The sequence below is a fragment of the Sceloporus occidentalis genome, unplaced genomic scaffold (genome assembly GCF_023333645.1).
Source record: "Sceloporus occidentalis isolate IW3139 unplaced genomic scaffold, rSceOcc1.0.p SCAF_31, whole genome shotgun sequence".
Taxonomy (NCBI): Eukaryota; Metazoa; Chordata; class Lepidosauria; order Squamata; family Phrynosomatidae; genus Sceloporus; species Sceloporus occidentalis.
The window spans coordinates 473498-490952 of NW_028317011.1; the positions used below are offsets into that span (position 1 = coordinate 473498).

Genomic DNA, 17455 nt, shown 5'->3' on the forward strand with positions numbered 1-17455 from the left:
AATTCACCAAAGTATATATTACATCGTCAAGTTTTCCAATAACGATCAAATATCTACCTTCATAATCTTCTTCATGATAAAGATATTCAAATTTTATCCCATTTCCCACTAAAATAGCAACTTTTTTTTGCTATATCTAAAGAAGAAGTAAATCGATGCGCATATTTTTTATATTTCCAAAATGTAACTGATGCTTTATTCCAATGAGTCTCTTGGATAAATCAGATGTCAATTTTTTCTTTTAATAATAGATCATATAGAAATCCCCGCTTATGTGGAGAATTTAGACCACAAGCATTTATTGAGGCAAATCTAATAGCCATTCCTATTTGTTGTTCTCTCTCCACTCACTCCAAAGTCTCCCCAAGTAAAAATTCCTCCTCAAATAAGTTGTATCAATACAATACTAAATGTTTTCTGTTTATTCAGGCCAGTAAACTTTATAAGCAGCTACACCAACAGATGGTCTTATGGAGCTGCATGTGGAGCGACTGCAACCACTGTATTTCTGCTGTTCTTCAATGAGTATTCAAACTACTTCAACTTTAGTGCACCACCCTGGGCCAAAGGTATCTTGTTTGATAATCTGGTAAATTCTGGAACTGCTTTATAAAAAGTTCACTCTGGGAATTGTGACTCAGTGAGACACATGGGTCAAGGTTGATAGCTTCTACCTTGTGAACTTTGTTATAAAAGAGACGTAAGAAGAACTCTGCATAAGCACTAGAGCTGACAAATGATTTTTTTACTTATGAATTTTAATTTCTAAGGGAGGGTTAAGGATTTGCAGAAGTTCCTATCTGAACAAGCCATGTTGTGAATTTTATTTACACAGAACATTGGACCTGATGTATATAATGATACTGCCTTCCAAATGACAAGCGGGCATTGTTTATTGTATGCTTATAGACACATATTTTAATAGAAGATAAATATATGACTCATCTAGTCTGCTCATCTCTATTCCTGCTGTAAAAGCCTCAAGCCAGGGGCAGGCTGGCCTATTGGGTTGGGGGCAAATTTCTTTAAATGAGATCGCTCCATCTTAGAGAAGACTACTTGCAGAGCTGGGAACACAGCGGAGTCACTGAATGCCATGTTATGTGATCATGAGGTAATAGTGCGGCCACTCACACAGAATGTGAGCAACTACTAAAAAAGGCTCTAGACAAGTTAAGGCTGTGATGACAGAGTGAGGTGTGATAGATTGAGTGTGTGTGTGTTAGCATGGTTGTGTATGTATGTATGTATGTGTTAGAATAGGTGTTTGTGTGAGAGTGAGCATGTAAATATGTGTGTGTGTATGTTAGTTAATGGGGGGCCACTTGGCTTTCCTGAACCCTTCAACCAGAAGATGTCCTAAGCTTATTTGGTCCTTGGTCTTACCCCATACATGTGTAAATTCCCTCACTGTATTAACCACTATGATGTATGCTGGATAGATGATCCACTTATCTACCACCATTTTAGTGAAATTAAATTGATGGTTGATGATCATTGCTATTAAAATACATTCTGAATAGCTATGGGTTACCTTCACAAAATATACATTAAGATTACAATGTTGAAACATTCATATAAATTATAATTTTGATGCTTTACTCATTTTCTTCTCTTTAGCTCTTGTGTATCTCCTGTCTGCACTTGAGGTTGGCCTGGATTATTATCCATTTTTTGCATGCCTGTCAACAAACCACAGATTGATTGGTTCATCTCTGGGATTTTGCTATGCTCTTAGTTGGTAACTATGAATCATCATGTTGGCAACATTAGTATGATGACTATTTTTTACAGGGTCATATAATAAGAAAGCTTTCTAAATAAATGAATAATAGCAATAACTGGTTGCGCATACAACCAGCGGAAACAATTATTCAACAATCCATTTGATCTCCATGTTATGTTTGCTTGTTATGTGAGAATAAGGGAATTTAGAAGCATGGCTAGAATCATGGAAAGAGTGATGCTCTTGTCCCAATATAATGAGATCCTCACCTTTTGGAGGCTTGGTGAATCAAAATACCTCCAAATAAGAGTATTCTGGTGATACTCAAATAATAATCAAATATGCTGCTTACGTGAAAGGCACTTTAATTATGGCTAATAATTTTAAATACCTTTTTAAACCAACACATTTTGCATAATAGTGTAGTCCAGACATCTCGACAGCTTAACTTGTATCACACCTAATGTGATACTTCACCTAGCAATTGCCTATGTGCTCAGTAGGCCTATAAATACTGTTTGTGCTGAAGAAACTTGTATCTGTGCAATTTTACAATTTTACCTAGGTGCAAATAGAAATCTGGTTCTTTGTGTATTGCTTTTTTAATGTTCTCCCTGTATTAATCAGTGAATAATTAACATTTCATGGATTCTGATTGCCGCCTCTTCTTGTAGGTTCTGTGTGCAGGTTGCAGACATTTTTGAATGTCAGAAGATATCTACTGTGAGTAGAGGTCATTCTTTAAGCCAGTGATTCCTAGGATAATTGATTAGTATTTATATCCATATATAAGATGAATCGGGTACTCAGGGCCATGGACTCTGTGTGACGCTGCAGCATTGAGCTCTATGCTACCCAGTACAGATACTGGGTAGTTTTAAGCTTATTTACAAGCGTTTAGGCGTCTTAGACAATTCTGCTTGAGCACAGTGTAATGACTAATGACTGATCTTAGGCATTTATATCTACAGCATTTGGCTGCCCCAATAGCCTCTGGGTTCAAAAATATTAAATAATTTAATGGCAGGAACATATACAAACGAAAAGGTTATTAGTTTGTTTTTTCTCAAACAACCTGGACTATTAAATAAATTATATCTCTTAAATAAATTATATCTCTTATAAAGTTGTACGTGACAATGACATCTAACAAACCATTCTAGACATCAGTCATCCTCATCCTCACCCCAGTCCCGTCTTTGATTTGCTGCCTATTTCTGATGGGAAAATTCCTGCACATGCTGGTGAATGTGATCAAGGTTTTTCATAGGCCTGATATACAACAGGTGGGTGTCAAGAGACTTGATTGCTTGAAAAAAATGGTGTTAAACCCTGTTCTGCTCCTTTTCTCCCCCGAAATTTAATGGCCATTTATCTTTAATGTTAGATTACATTTCTTTTAATACTACATTTTTATAAAAAAAATACTGTTTAAGGCCATATTGCCGTACTTAATGTTTAAATTGCAATGGCATTCCAAGGAGTTTTGCATACATGCAGAAAAGCTATTATTTTTATATTACATTTTACCTGCTTTTTGTCTTCACGTAGGAGAACGAAGAACCCCTGTTACCATACCACTTGTTATGCTATGTCAGACACCTCTTCCGCCCTGTACCAGAAATGTAAGTTAATTCTTTATTGAGAATGTTAAATTTTATTGAAAATGTTAAATCTTTAGCAATATACTTAATCCCTTCCAAACCATTACTTTTTGGCATTTTGCTTTGTTCGACCATAATATGCCTTTTTCTAATTCACTGTGCCTACGCACATTATGTATTAAGCTATTCAGGAAAATGAAAAATAACGCACATAATAATGTCTATTAATTGTGTATCCTTTTTTTTTTTTTAACCTTTTTTACTTTTTTTTTTTTTTAGCTCTTTTCATATTTGGCATGCTGGCTCTGTAACTTCAATAGTGTTGAAAATCTTTGGCTAGTAAGAACTAGACCAGTCTCAAAACTTGGGATGACCATGTGTTTTCTGGTACCTGTTTTATATGGCATGGTTTATCTTTTCTATGCTCACAGAAAATCTACACAGAGCTCCTGCATCAACCAGAAGATATACACCTGGGATCCATATTTTAAATTCCCCACAAGAATGATTGTGACAGTCGTGCTATGCCTTATCTGCTTGTATAATGTAGGTTGCTTCATGTAAAGGTCCTTTATTTGTCCCCTTGCTATTTTTGCCAAAAGGATGTATTACCTATTTACCTCTAGCATTAAGAGCAAAGCCATTTTTGCATCCCTAGAGTTTTGTTTATTTTGACAAACCAATCCAATTCCTTACACCCGCATAATCTAACAAGTAATTTTCTTATCACTCCCTTCTATGCCACCAGCCACTCCAAAGCCAGATGATTTCATGCTGATGATGATTCAAAGCCAGATGATTCTGTAGATCATAGATCATTAACTACATTTGTAGTGCTGCTCATCTTTCCCATTTACCTCTCCATCCTTAGTACTTAGGTTGGGCAGATTTAGAGTACTAACAAATAGTACAAGCATTCCAAGCTATAATATTGGCATATGCATACCTTCCTTTATTGGGATATTTTATTTTCTTCCTCAGTACCTTCTGTTAGTTGGACCATGCTATATGTTATGGTTGTTCTTTAATAATTTCTATATTCAGTTTGTTTTAGTGGATTTGTTCGTCTCACCCAAAGCCGTACAAGGCCTGGACAAACTTGTGATGGGATCTGTTAACGTCTCATTTGCCAACAAAACAAAGATGGTCTTACGTGTATTAAGAGGTCAGAAAGCTTATTTCTGGCTCTCTGTTCTGTTTGATAATTATGGAATATAATTTAAAATAACAGTACATCATTTTGCTTTATCTACAGAGAGCTGGTTTTTCTCCACCTTCCCTGCTGCCTTCACAAGTGTAATTTACATCTTCCATGTGCTCTCTTGCTACAGGTAACTGTGAGTTTTTATGCCCCTAGTGGGCATTTTGATCGTTGCAAGCACAGCACTTTACTAAAATAATGCAAGCTTTATTTAGTACAGTTGATGTATACAGCAGTTTGGGATACCACATACAAAAACCTCCTAGTTGGAGAGCTAGCTATACTTGGCTGGGCTATATTATTTGCCCACCTATATCTCTGACTACTCATTCCCTCTCTAACTCTGTGGCTAACACAGTGGGAATTAAAGTTTTCTCCACTATTTATTCAGAATCTGTCACAGTAACCCAACTAATCATTGTATGCTACTCTACACATGAATCTATGTATGAGCATCGATATATATATATATATATATATATATATATATATATATATATATATATGTGTGTATGTTAGGGGGGGCAAGGGGCTGATTGGGCCACTTTGATTTACTCACCCCCCCCAGGCCATAAGGCACCAGCCCTCTCCTGATTCTTTGATAGCAATAATGTTATTCTCTATAAAGGTAAATTGTTAAATATCGTTGTTCTCTTAGCTGAGATCAACAGCTGATTTGATGTATTTATGGATGAACATTCAGAATGATGACAATTGCAGAAAAGGGGACTGGAGGACCTGAAATTTATATGAAGATCCAATTAACCAATTGTCACCAAAATAATAATAAAAAAAATGTTTTAAAACTAAATGATCACAAATTCATCATACATGATGTTATTCGTTTTAAATGGGCCCTCTTTGACTTTAGGAAGCAAATTAAACAACTTTATAAAGGTGTGTCTAACGTTTCCTGTAGGAGTCGTCCACCTGCTATTCTGGTAAGGAACCCATTTTGAACATAACATAAAACTGTCGTAATGTCAGATTATGGTGCAAACTGCTATATTTGACTATTTCTTCAGCATTTATAATTATGTCCTTGATTCTGAGACTTGAAAAAAAGCTATATTTTGAGATGGTCTGAAATACGACCAAATCTGCATTTAACATTTTGTTTTCAATCTGGTCCTAACAATTTTAAAAAGCTGTCAAACTTGGAGTTTGATAATGTCACTGGAGGTAATGTCATGTAATTAAATGAACCCCCAGGCTCTCCATCTCAACTTTTAACATGTAAAATGCAAAAACTGGAATTGGTTGAAATAATATTTGACTGGTTCCACTGTTTCCCGCTACAGTCTTTGCTTTGTAAAGTGGTAAGACTCCATTTTTAATTTATCATCCTATCTAAACAACTGTGAGCTATTGTATGAGGAGTGTCACATGGTGTAATACAGACAAATGTGAGAAATTGTACCCAATAATATCTGTTTTCCTTCAGGCAGCTAGTATCCGATACACAGGAAATCAGATTGCATATTTGCTATGGGGTAAGTGAAACACAATACTTTCCTGGCCTGGGTCTAAGGCGGAAGGTCCAGGGGAAGGTCATATATCGTTGTTCTGTGTCTTAAAGGCTTGCCCACCTTTTAATGCAGTGCAGAGGAATGGGTGACTGGAGTAAAAATGTTGCTGGGCATACCTCTCTTCTCCATAGAGAATCCTACTAGATTTACCCTTTGAAAACTCTCTAGCTCACAGCATCATATTTTATATGATTTCTAAAAAAAAAAAAAGTCACAATATTTTGTTTTATTACACACATTTTTTCTGAGCTTTAAGTAATTAGACAGTAAAGATTTAACTCCATCTTTGGAAATTGAGGCTTGGTGTTAACTTGGTGTTAAAGTAACATAAATATTACATTAATGCAAAGGAACAATTTAACCTCTTCACATCCGGTGACGTAGCAGGTACGTCATGCCCAAGTGTGCTCATTGGTTCTGTGACGTACCTGGTACGTCATGCAAAAAACATGCCTCCACGTTGCCACAATCGTGGTGATCGCAGAGGCACTGCAGCTGCTGTCTGCCCAGGTGTCCCCTCGAGCAAGACCTATTTTGTGGGAACTAAATATAAGTCAATGCTGTGCTCTTATGTTAGTGACCTAAACTTGTCACTTACAAGTGATATAAAAAAATACAATATATATTTAACCTAATAAAATGCTATGTGACCACAGATTATTTACCTTTTTGGTCACTAATCTTTCATCCTTCTCACTTCCATAGCCAGAGACATAACCCTAACACTATACAGTACTGTTACCTAACATCTAACTGTACCTATAACTATCCACCAACAGGATCCTAGTGTTACTCCTTATGCTATTCTCTAACCCCTATTTATATATCCACTCATAAAAATAAACATGGTGAAACTTTTTCTGGCCACTATTGGGTCCCAACTCCCAGCATATAACATTGTTAAAATATCTTGTTTAGAAACAGGGATGTGCATCATTCATATTTAGCCATGTAAGTGCCAAAATAAATGAAAATACCAGGTATTTATTTTTTTTGGACTGGTTTTATATATATATATATATATATATATATATATATATATATATATATATATATATATATATATATATATATATATAGTTTTTATAGTTGAAACTGTGAAAATGTTGCCTTTTTCCCTAATTTTCCCCACATTTTTATATATTTTTCATACTAAATGATGGTTTATATATATAATTATTATTTCAAAAGAAAGCCCTACTTCTGCTCAAATAAAACAATGTATAATGTGTGGGGGCACTAAATGAGTTGAACAAAGACATAGCAAAAACACAAAAACTGCTGTGGTCATTTAGCGCAAACACCCTGGTCCTGAAGAGGTTAAAGCTTCAACAGTTAGAACAATAACCAACAGCATTCCACACTGGCTATTCAGTGTGTCCCAAGTATAACTAAATGTTACAACTGAAAGGGGAATGGTCAGCTATAAACAATTATGCATTGATCTGTATCAAATGTAATACAGTGTATCTTACATTATTATTATTATTATCTTTTATTTATATAGCGGCAACAGTTTATGCAGCGCTTAATACAATACATAAATTCAAGGGATATGACAAGACAAGAATTGACAGACTAAGACAAACTGATACATATGGTGGAGATACATTTTATATAATAATATGTATTATTACATAATAAACAATAAACAAGATTCGTGTTTGCTCCAAGTGACGTAAAATTGAAACAATTATGGTGGAAACTGCTAACTATTATGTCCATTGGTCTAAGACATTAAAAAAGCAGTATTCTTAGATGATCTGAAATACAGTATATTCGCAGTTAACATTTAAAGAAAAATCAATATTTTAATGACAACTTTGTAGATTTACATCCACTTATCACAGAAATCATTACATTTAGGGGACATCTAACCAGTTATATATATATATATATATATATATATATATATATATATACCATATTGGCGGGATTATAGGCCACACCCTTAAAGTTTGGTGCTATTTTAAAGAAAAAAAATATTTTTAGATTGTCTACGTGCATTGCGCAAACGTTCACCGGCTGCGGCGATGCGCGTAGACAACCTCCGCTGCGGGGGATCTGGATCCTAACCCTAAATGGAAAAAAAACATCTGTCCGGCGCCCGGAAATGCATGTCCCAGGTGTCAGGCGATAAGAAATGGGCATCCCTGCACTAAACCCCTATATTCTGGCAAATACGGTGTATATATGTATATATATATATATATGTATATATATATATATATATATATATATATATATATATATATATATAGCTATCATATCCCCTCATCCAAGCAGTGACTGGGGTATAACATAGACCCCTGCAGTATAAGGACGACCCCGAATGCCATGGAAGCACCATGGTGTGCAGATGAATCTTTTAAGGCTGGTACTGGTGACAACTTCTGTTAATTAACCCCTTCAGTCCCCTATAGATGTACCTGGACGTCCTAAAAATTAATCTAGTAAAGCCCTTTAGGACATACACGTACGTCCTGACCCATGCCTGCCGCTACACTGGAGATCAGGCTGTCATTTGACAACCTGAACTCTCCCTCCTGTCATGGTGTGATCGCCGGAAAGCCGTTACATTTAAAATGCCCGATCGCGAGATTGTGCATTCCCGTCCGTGATGCGTCACTGCTGATGTCACCCGGAAGGTCATAGGAAAGGATATCCCCTGCAGGGTCTGTCTAGACCCTGCTGGGATATCCGATCGATCCTCCTACACACCGATCATGGAGACTTGCCTGGAGATCACAGTGTGATCGGTGCAGGGGGATTGCAGGGAGAGTGAGAAATCATGTCAAGCCATGGGTCAAACAAGAACTGTTAATTTTATTAGGGGACAAGCACACTTATTTATACCAAACATTTTTTCAGCAGGGCCTCTGGATCCTGCCTGTCTTCAGTGCTCTGCCTGCCCATCTATAACTATAACGCTCAGTGACTATCCCCGTGTAAATGTGGATCTGCAAAGTTTTGCCATTTCACATGTATGAGAATGAAATGGCAGGTGTGAGTGGCTATATAGGTGGCCGGGCTTCAGTGATGTCATTGATAGGGGAGGGGCTTTGGTGGAATGCCAGGACTGTTTTTAAGCAACTGTATGAGTAATAAACCTTTAATGACATCCAAGGTTTTTTTGCTCCTTCATATGAATGCATTCTCGTCTCACACCTGAAATGATATATTCAGAGATTCTACCAGGCTTATTCCACTGGTAGCAGATCTGGGGCAGTTTACCAGAGGCCAATCCCTCTATTGGGCACTCAAAATAATCAGAATCAATGTTATGCATCTCTGATTATAAAATTAACATATTTGTATGTGTTTCCTTTTAGGATATTTTCTCCTGCACATTCTGTTCTTCTTGATAAGTCTGATAGTTACGTTCTGGATCATCATCCCAATACGAGAAGGAAAGGGAATGCTGATTCTACAAGGCTTGGGTTACACAGTGTAAGATCTAAGTTGTTATTAGTATGATAAATTCACAATTCACTGGCCAAACACCCCTAAGTGCATTTTATTAAGAGACAGAGTACACACACATTTTTCATTCTTTTATTAACTATGCAACTATTTATCTCTGCTATATCTTATTTCATTTTTTTTTTATTGGTGTAACATGGTGGGAAGAAGTGTTGATGATCATATCATTTTCTTTTGTTTTAGGTTGGGAATAGTACTGATGATAGCTGTAATCATTGCTCAGATCCTAGCAGCTCAGTTCTGGTTTTTGCAGGACAAACTTTCTCCAGCAGACAAGGTCAAACCACTGGCCATCAATAACAGGTACTTTTTTATAATGCATCAGCTGTGTCTTTAAATTAGGTCAGGCAAAACTATTAATAGACTGTTGTAGATCTATACACCTAGCAATACAAGCAGTAATTTATTTATGGAAAGTCATGTAGCATTACCTTTATTTTTACTCCCAAACTTGTTGATTAAAAAAAAAAAAAAAAAAAAGTAAGTTATTTTAAAAGTTTACTGTTTTGTTTTTTCATTTTTTATGTTAGGTGTCATAAGTAGGTTTATAGCTTTAAAAAACATTACACAGGTTCCTTAAATGTGCATCACTTCTAGTGTGAGCGTTATCCTTATAGAGCCCCTGCTTCCATGGTTAGATGGCACATTTGTACACCGTGATGGATGCCACATGTAAGTCAGTGTGATGGTAGGACGCATCCAAGAGAAAAAACGCAAACAGGGCAAAAAAATACAAAAACACATGTGATGCATTAATTATTAATGCATTTAATTAATCCATTAAATGCATTAATGTCGAATAGAGTAAATCACAATCAGTAATATGATGTCAAGTTCCGCTGCTCTGCAGAGAGGACATTGACTGCAGAGCACTGTCGAATGGAGTATCCCGCATTGTCCACTGCCCAGTGGGGCACCTCAACACCAACTGCCCCAAACCTCCCTGGGGCAGGCCATACCACTAGCCTGGCAAGTCATGCTCCCTCAGTCCCGGCACTAAGCACTGTGATATGAGGTAATTTTCTGGCAATCAGATAAAGCATCATGGGAGGACCAACCTACCCACTTCAGGGCCTACGAAGTTAGATAGGTGTGTGTAAATACATTTGTTAGTGTGTGTAAGTATGTTACTGTAAGTACATTACTGCATGTGTGTGTTTAAGTATATTCATGTGTGTGAGTCTGTAAGTATGTTAGTGTGTGAGAGAGTGAGTTATGTGTTATGTGTGAAGGAATGAGATGTGTATGTGATATGTGATAGATGTGGGTTAATGAGGTGGTATTTGTGATGGGAGCAATGTGTAATATGTGATTGGTGTGATGATAGAGTGAGGATTTTAGTGAGTAACTGCCATGGTGAGTGTGTGCATTCTAATGTGTATATTAGTAATGGGGAGGGTTAGTGTGTTAGTATGTATGTGTTTGTTAGTATATTAGTGTGTATCTAAGCATGTTAGTGTGTGTAGGTATGTCACTGTGAGTAGGAGGAGCGTGGGGGCCCTAACGATACATCTTACAGGGGAGCCCCCTCCTTTTTTTTTAGTATGCCACTGCTGCAGAGGTAAGTGGTGAGGAGTTGCTACACACCATCCCTTTTATCTCCCTTTGCACTTCTGAAAGATGATGCCCTAGACACGTGTGTCTAGTCAGTATAATGGGAAATTCAGCCCCGCTCATATTCCCCATACTGTGTTTTTTGTTAATGCTGCTATGATTCCATTCCTAGGAGAGCCTTTCAGAACTTCAGCTATTTCTTCATGTTCTACTCTGCAATCTTGGGGTTTGGAGCTTGTCTGATCAGGGTCATACTCAATGTTTTCCTTGGGAGCTGGTTACTGGCAAGGATTGACCGTCCAATCTTCCCAAGAGGTTATGAGGCTGCTGATATGGGTGAGAGCCAATGTCCTGTAACTCTGCTGGTCTGAAAGATTATTCTTGTAGTTCTAAGTTTAATACTGACAAAAAAACAGTACCACAGAATTACTGAGACAAACATTCCACAAACATTTTCAGCAGAAAAGTGAAAGACTAGTCATGGTAAATCTCATCATGTTGCCTCGCTGTAGCATGTATATTTTTGTATCTTCTCCAAAATAGATTTCTTTCAGTTGTCTGACATTTCTTCAACTTTATACATAAGCACATTCACACATGCAAATAATTTCATGTCCAACTTGTCAGATTTACTGCATTGTGGTGAAATGGACAGTTCCCCAGAGCAGGGAACTTCTCCTATGCTTTTTTTATAAATCACATGAGCATTTTAAATGAAATACTGGTATTCATTTCATTCAGTTTCATTGCAAGCTTTCAAGACCAAGTTGTTAGGTCCCTTCCTCGGGCATGAATGACCTAACAACATAGTTTTGAAAACTTGCAACTAAACTCTCAGCCAATTAATAGTATCATTTTAACTATCCTTTTCTCCTTTTTTTCAACAGCTAACAGGTACAAACCTTTTTATTAGTACATTTGATGCATAGATTTGCATTAGTAAGAGTGAGGGTAACTTTAGTTTCTTTTGCAGGATACAGGACGTGGATTGGTATGCTTCAGGTGGATTTGTATCACACTCATCCTGTAGCTCTGTCCTTCTGTCACCTCCTCCTGCAGGCCTCAGCTTCCAAACAGGATCAAGCAAGTCCAGGTGCGGATGGATGTTATCAAATGATACTTTTTATGTCCGTGGCTACTTTTAGCAGGACTATGACTGATTCATTTGAGCACATATTCAAATTTCATATTTAAAGTTACATTTATCGTCCACCCTCTCAGAAAAATAAAACTTCCCAACATTGCATCGCGTTTTAGATTATGACCTGTTGTGCTTACATTTCTCTTCCTCTGAAATACACTTCCCTCTTGTATTTTGTGGAATCATATTATGAATTTAACCCCTTCACGACAATTGATGTGCCCGGCACATCATGACTTTAAATGGGTGTTGCTGTAATGCCTTGGTGTCAAGGCATTCAGCAACACCAAGAAAGGCACCATGGGCCCTGTGTAGCCCCTCCCCAGACATCAACGTCCACCTTATATAATATGGTGACCGACACCTAACTTAAAAGAGCTTAGGAGGCGACAATCAACGATCACCTCCTAAGCTTAAACTGTTTAGCTGAAATGCCTCGATAGCAAGGCAAACAGCGACACTGAAAACCCAACCCCAGGACGCACAGGTCTCTGGCAAGATGGTGGCGTACAAAAAATCAAATCAGCCATTGTTAAATGTTTCTATCACATAAGATACTGTTTGGGGTACATACAAATACTCCAAATATGCCAAGATGGGGATTTGATTTATAAAATATGAATATCCCTGTGGACTATAGCTCATGCTGTCTAAGTAGTTTTAGTAGTGGTGGGTTTTTTTTTTTCACTTTGTGCTGATACCTGCTAGTTTAGTCCTATAACATTAGTCAAGTGTGTACATTTAATATTTTAGTTAGAGACAAGGTGATCACCGTGCTGTGATTTCACTTTTGGTACTCTGTGGTTCTATTGGAACAACAAATACTTTTGAGTTAAATATCTATTTTTGACCCCCGAGAAAATGAGGCTTATTAATAATTGGTTGAAAAAAACATTTCTGTCTTGCAGATGTTCCCCGGGACATCAGGAATAAACAAGCCAGGACAAAATGGCATTTAGCGTATACTCTGGTCAACAACCCTGTACTGACCTTGAGCAGGAAGGCCAATAGCTGCTGCTCCTCTTCTTCAACTCAGAATCAGTATGCGTTGGAGCGGTTACTAATCTCAGCTGTACGCACCCGCTTCCAGGCACAAAAACGACAGACAATTAACATAACAGATGATTAATAGAAACTACTGATCAACCTGGCATTAACCATCTTCTGCATACCTGGCATTAAACAATGGATATAACCTGGAGTACTGTGGATACACTTGTTAGTTACTTACGGGGAAGTGTAATGTTTTACTCAGCAGCCTTCTGTTCCCTGATAAGCAGGTTATTTTGTTGACTTATAGAATGAATAAACTGGTGAAGTTTTTACTCTTTCTTCCTGCCAGGTGGCATTATCATACTCCATATACTCCATATACTTGTACTTTATACCACATCAAACCCTCCATATTGGAAGCCATATAGTCTGTTGATAATCAAATAAAATGGGTTGTCCCCAAATCCAAACATTACAGCTTAGTGTTGTAATGGTCCACGTTCTCGAATGGGCACATAATGTCTTTCTATATTTTATATTTTTTGTTGCACATCTCTCATAGAACTCTTGATATAAATTCACATATTTATATGTATTTGATGTATTTTTATAAATTTCAGAGCTCAGTGTTCAACATATGATATTTTTAAACAAAAATTAGATAATATAAATGTCAAAAACAAATATTTTCAAGATTTTGAAACAAGTAACAGGTTCTTTGCTAGGCCTTATACTGGGCTATAGAGATTGGCCAGCACCTTAAGGCTTTTCTCAATAACACTTTTTATCTGTTTAGCTCTGCAGCGTCTGTCGTAAATTTGCTTAAAGTGTCATTCATGTTTTTTTCAGGAATCAAATCATTACATGCAAAAAGAATTACAGACTGGTCAACAATGTTCTCTATATTGTTCTAAACTTTAAGTGAAGCATACAATCTATTCAAGAAAATGGATTGAAACCACTTTTCAGAGCTCAAAAGATTGCAAAATGCAAGACCATAGATGCAAACTGTCCTATGCACCTCCACCAACAAATAATGCATATTAAAGTACCAAATTTGCTTGATTATAAGATGACCCCCCAAAATTTGAATATTAATTTAGGAAAAAGCCTGTAAGAAAAAAGTTTTACTAGTAAATATTAATTCACATGTAAACTATTTTTTCATATTTAATAAAAACTATGACTGAGAAGAAATTTGTTTTTATTTCCTTTTATTTGCTAACCTGCCCCCAGTTATGCACATCTGCCAACCAGATTTGCCTTATACCCCCTATATGCCATTCTGCTTCCCAGATATGCCTCTTGACCCCCTATTTGACACTCTGCCTCCCAGATATGCCTCTTGACCCCCTATTTGACACTCTGCCTCCCAGGTATGCCTCATGACCCCCTATTTGCCACTCTGCCCCCCATATTTGCCTTATACCCCCTATATGCCACTCTGCCTCCCAGATATGCTTTATACCCCCCCTATATGCCACTCTGCCTCCCTGATATTCCTTTTAACCCCCTATATGCTACTCTGCCTCCCTGATGTTCCTTTTAACCCCCTATATGCCACTCTGTCTCCCTGATATTCCTTTTAACCCCCTATATGCCACTCTGTCTCCCTGATATTCCTTTTAATCCCCTATATGTCACTCTGTCTCCCTGATATTCCTTTTAACCCCCCTATATGCCACTCTGTCTCCCTGATATTCCTTTTAATCCCCTATATGTCACTCTGCCTCCCTGATATTCCTATTAACCCCTAAATGCCACTCTGCCTCCCTAATATTCCTTTTAACCCCCTATATGCCCCTCTGCCTCCCTGATATTCTTTTTAACCCCCTCTATGTCACTCTGCCTCTAAAAAGCCCTTATACCCCCCTATATGCCACTCTTACCCTCCCCGGACTTACTAGTGCTATATATTATATATATAAAATATATATATATATATATATATAATTTTTTATTTTGTTATTTAACTGTACATGTAAAATGCTTGAATTTTAAACATATACACGGACAACACTGAGCTATAAAGTCAGCTCAACCTCTATCCAGGCCATGCTTATTTCAGTAGAGAGAAGGCTGTGAATTTCATAAGTTAGGCTTCAGCTGCTGCATTCAGGACTTAATGGGGTTCCACGAAGTTACTCTCCCTTACAGAAGTAATAATGAAAATTAAAAATACAGTGATGTTAACCATGAAAGAAAAAAAACAGAAAGAGCACAATTAGTATATATGCTCTAAAAATATTGTTTTATGCACAGCAAATATTACAAAAAATTAATAATCATAATAATAGATAATTACAAAATATTACAAAAATAAAGACACTTACATCCAATATAGGTAGCATATGCTTGTGGCAGAAGAGTGGAAACAGCCCCAGGGGGTACTTTACTGCCTATTAAGTTCTGGTGCCCCACTCTTTCTACAATATATTTAATGGGTCACCATAACATGAAAAAATCTATGAAGATTATTAAGGTTATCTCACCAACTTCAAGAAATAAAAATAATAGTATTAAATGAAATAAGAATTAAAAAAAATGAAAATGTAAAAAGTGTCAGTGGGGTATTACTGTACTGAAGGGGGTTGCTTTTTTCAGTAGTGGCATCTATGCTATGGAATAAATCCCAAACAAAAATAGCAAATATTTTTTTACATTTTTTTAAAAAGGTTCTTTTTTAACAATTTAATTAATTCTGTTATGAGAAGAAACAGGGAAGAAAAGCAAAAAACATGAGCCCACTTGCCGTGCCATTGCTTTTACACAATGCCGTGACTCGGATTCGAACCGAGGTTGCTGCGGCCACAACGCAGAGTACTAACCACTATACGATCACGGCGAGCTACTCGGGCTCTGAGTCCGGCTCGCTGTACCACTTCATTTAACTGCAGACCAGCGATGACGTCACAATCTTTGTATACTCTCTTATTCATTATTGTAGTTTGAACACTAAGGAATCCACAAAAAAGGGTCATAAAATAATGCGATAGCACGTACTTTTACCACTTTATTGCATAAAGCCTAAAAAGCAAATATATAACACGAGCTGGAAACTACATGGTGCAAACTGTTAACAAACGTATTATATTTCGCGTTTGGCGTCTATTAAAATAAAACCCGCGTTTATCATTTTAAATATTGACATATACAACCAATTTTATTGAATAATAAAAGGTTTATCAATTTATAATTATTTATTTATTCGACATCAGTAAAAATAAGAGAATGAACTCCGTAATCAACTAAATAACGGCATTGAAAAAAAACATGAGCCCACTTGCCGTGCCATTGCTTTTACACAATGCCGTGACTCGGATTCGAACCGAGGTTGCTGCGGCCACAACGCAGAGTACTAACCACTATACGATCACGGCGAGCTACTCGGGCTCTGGTATGCGAAGGCTGCATATAGTGTTCATGAGGGAAATAGCATGGTTACGTCACTAGTATTAGAATCTGCACATGCGCGAAGTAATACATTGCCTGCAGGAGTGTGTGTGACCATATACGTAGTAGCAGTTGTTCCTTAGTTCTCCAGTAGATGGCAGGTTTTGCTCATTCAATACGAGAGGTTTCGTTATGTGACTGGATTAATTGCCGTTTCCGTAGGCAGTTGACGAAAGTAGGTGGACGCGAAATTGTTACCGAGCGGCTACGTTTTTGTGGCGCCATTACTGCTTCAATTTGTAATGTATTATAATACAAACTAAGCCGGAGCGCGTCATCTGCAGGAAAGTTTTCAACGCTATCGTTCTACGTCATCTGTGTGCTTTCAGTAACCATACTGTGTACCCCCACTGACTTAACTATATATATATATATATATATATATATATATATATATATAATGAAATTAATTTGCACTGCCAATAGTTAGCTTGCTGTTAGTAGCCTGTAGCCCTGTACCTGATGATAACCGCAACAGCAGAGACAGATACCATAGGTGCAAATGTTTCCTTGTATTACATAACATAAAAACAAAAGCATTGGAAACCTGAGTGAAACAATAATTTATAAAGTAATTAACTATTTATAAATAGTGCCGGTTTGTGGGCTCTTTCATTTTTTTTATGTTTCAAATCCACCAGCAAAAATGAATTTTTTTCACTTAAGGCACCCATTGTGTTGCCCCCCCCCAATTAGTTTTGTGGCACAGCGTAGTGCATTTGGATCCGTTTTTTTTAAAATTTATTTATTTAGTTTTATAAAATAGTTCAA

The 17455-nt window shown here is 37.0% G+C and overlaps 2 non-coding genes across 2 annotated transcripts; both read right to left on the reverse strand.

The window, feature by feature from the left end:
- Positions 1-16004: 16004 nt before the first annotated feature.
- TRNAH-GUG (transfer RNA histidin (anticodon GUG)) lies at positions 16005-16076 on the reverse strand. The gene has a single exon. It is a non-coding gene; the product is annotated as a tRNA-His (tRNA).
- A 463-nt stretch (positions 16077-16539) lies between these two features.
- TRNAH-GUG (transfer RNA histidin (anticodon GUG)) lies at positions 16540-16611 on the reverse strand. The gene has a single exon. It is a non-coding gene; the product is annotated as a tRNA-His (tRNA).
- Between the last annotated feature and the right edge of the window lie 844 nt (positions 16612-17455).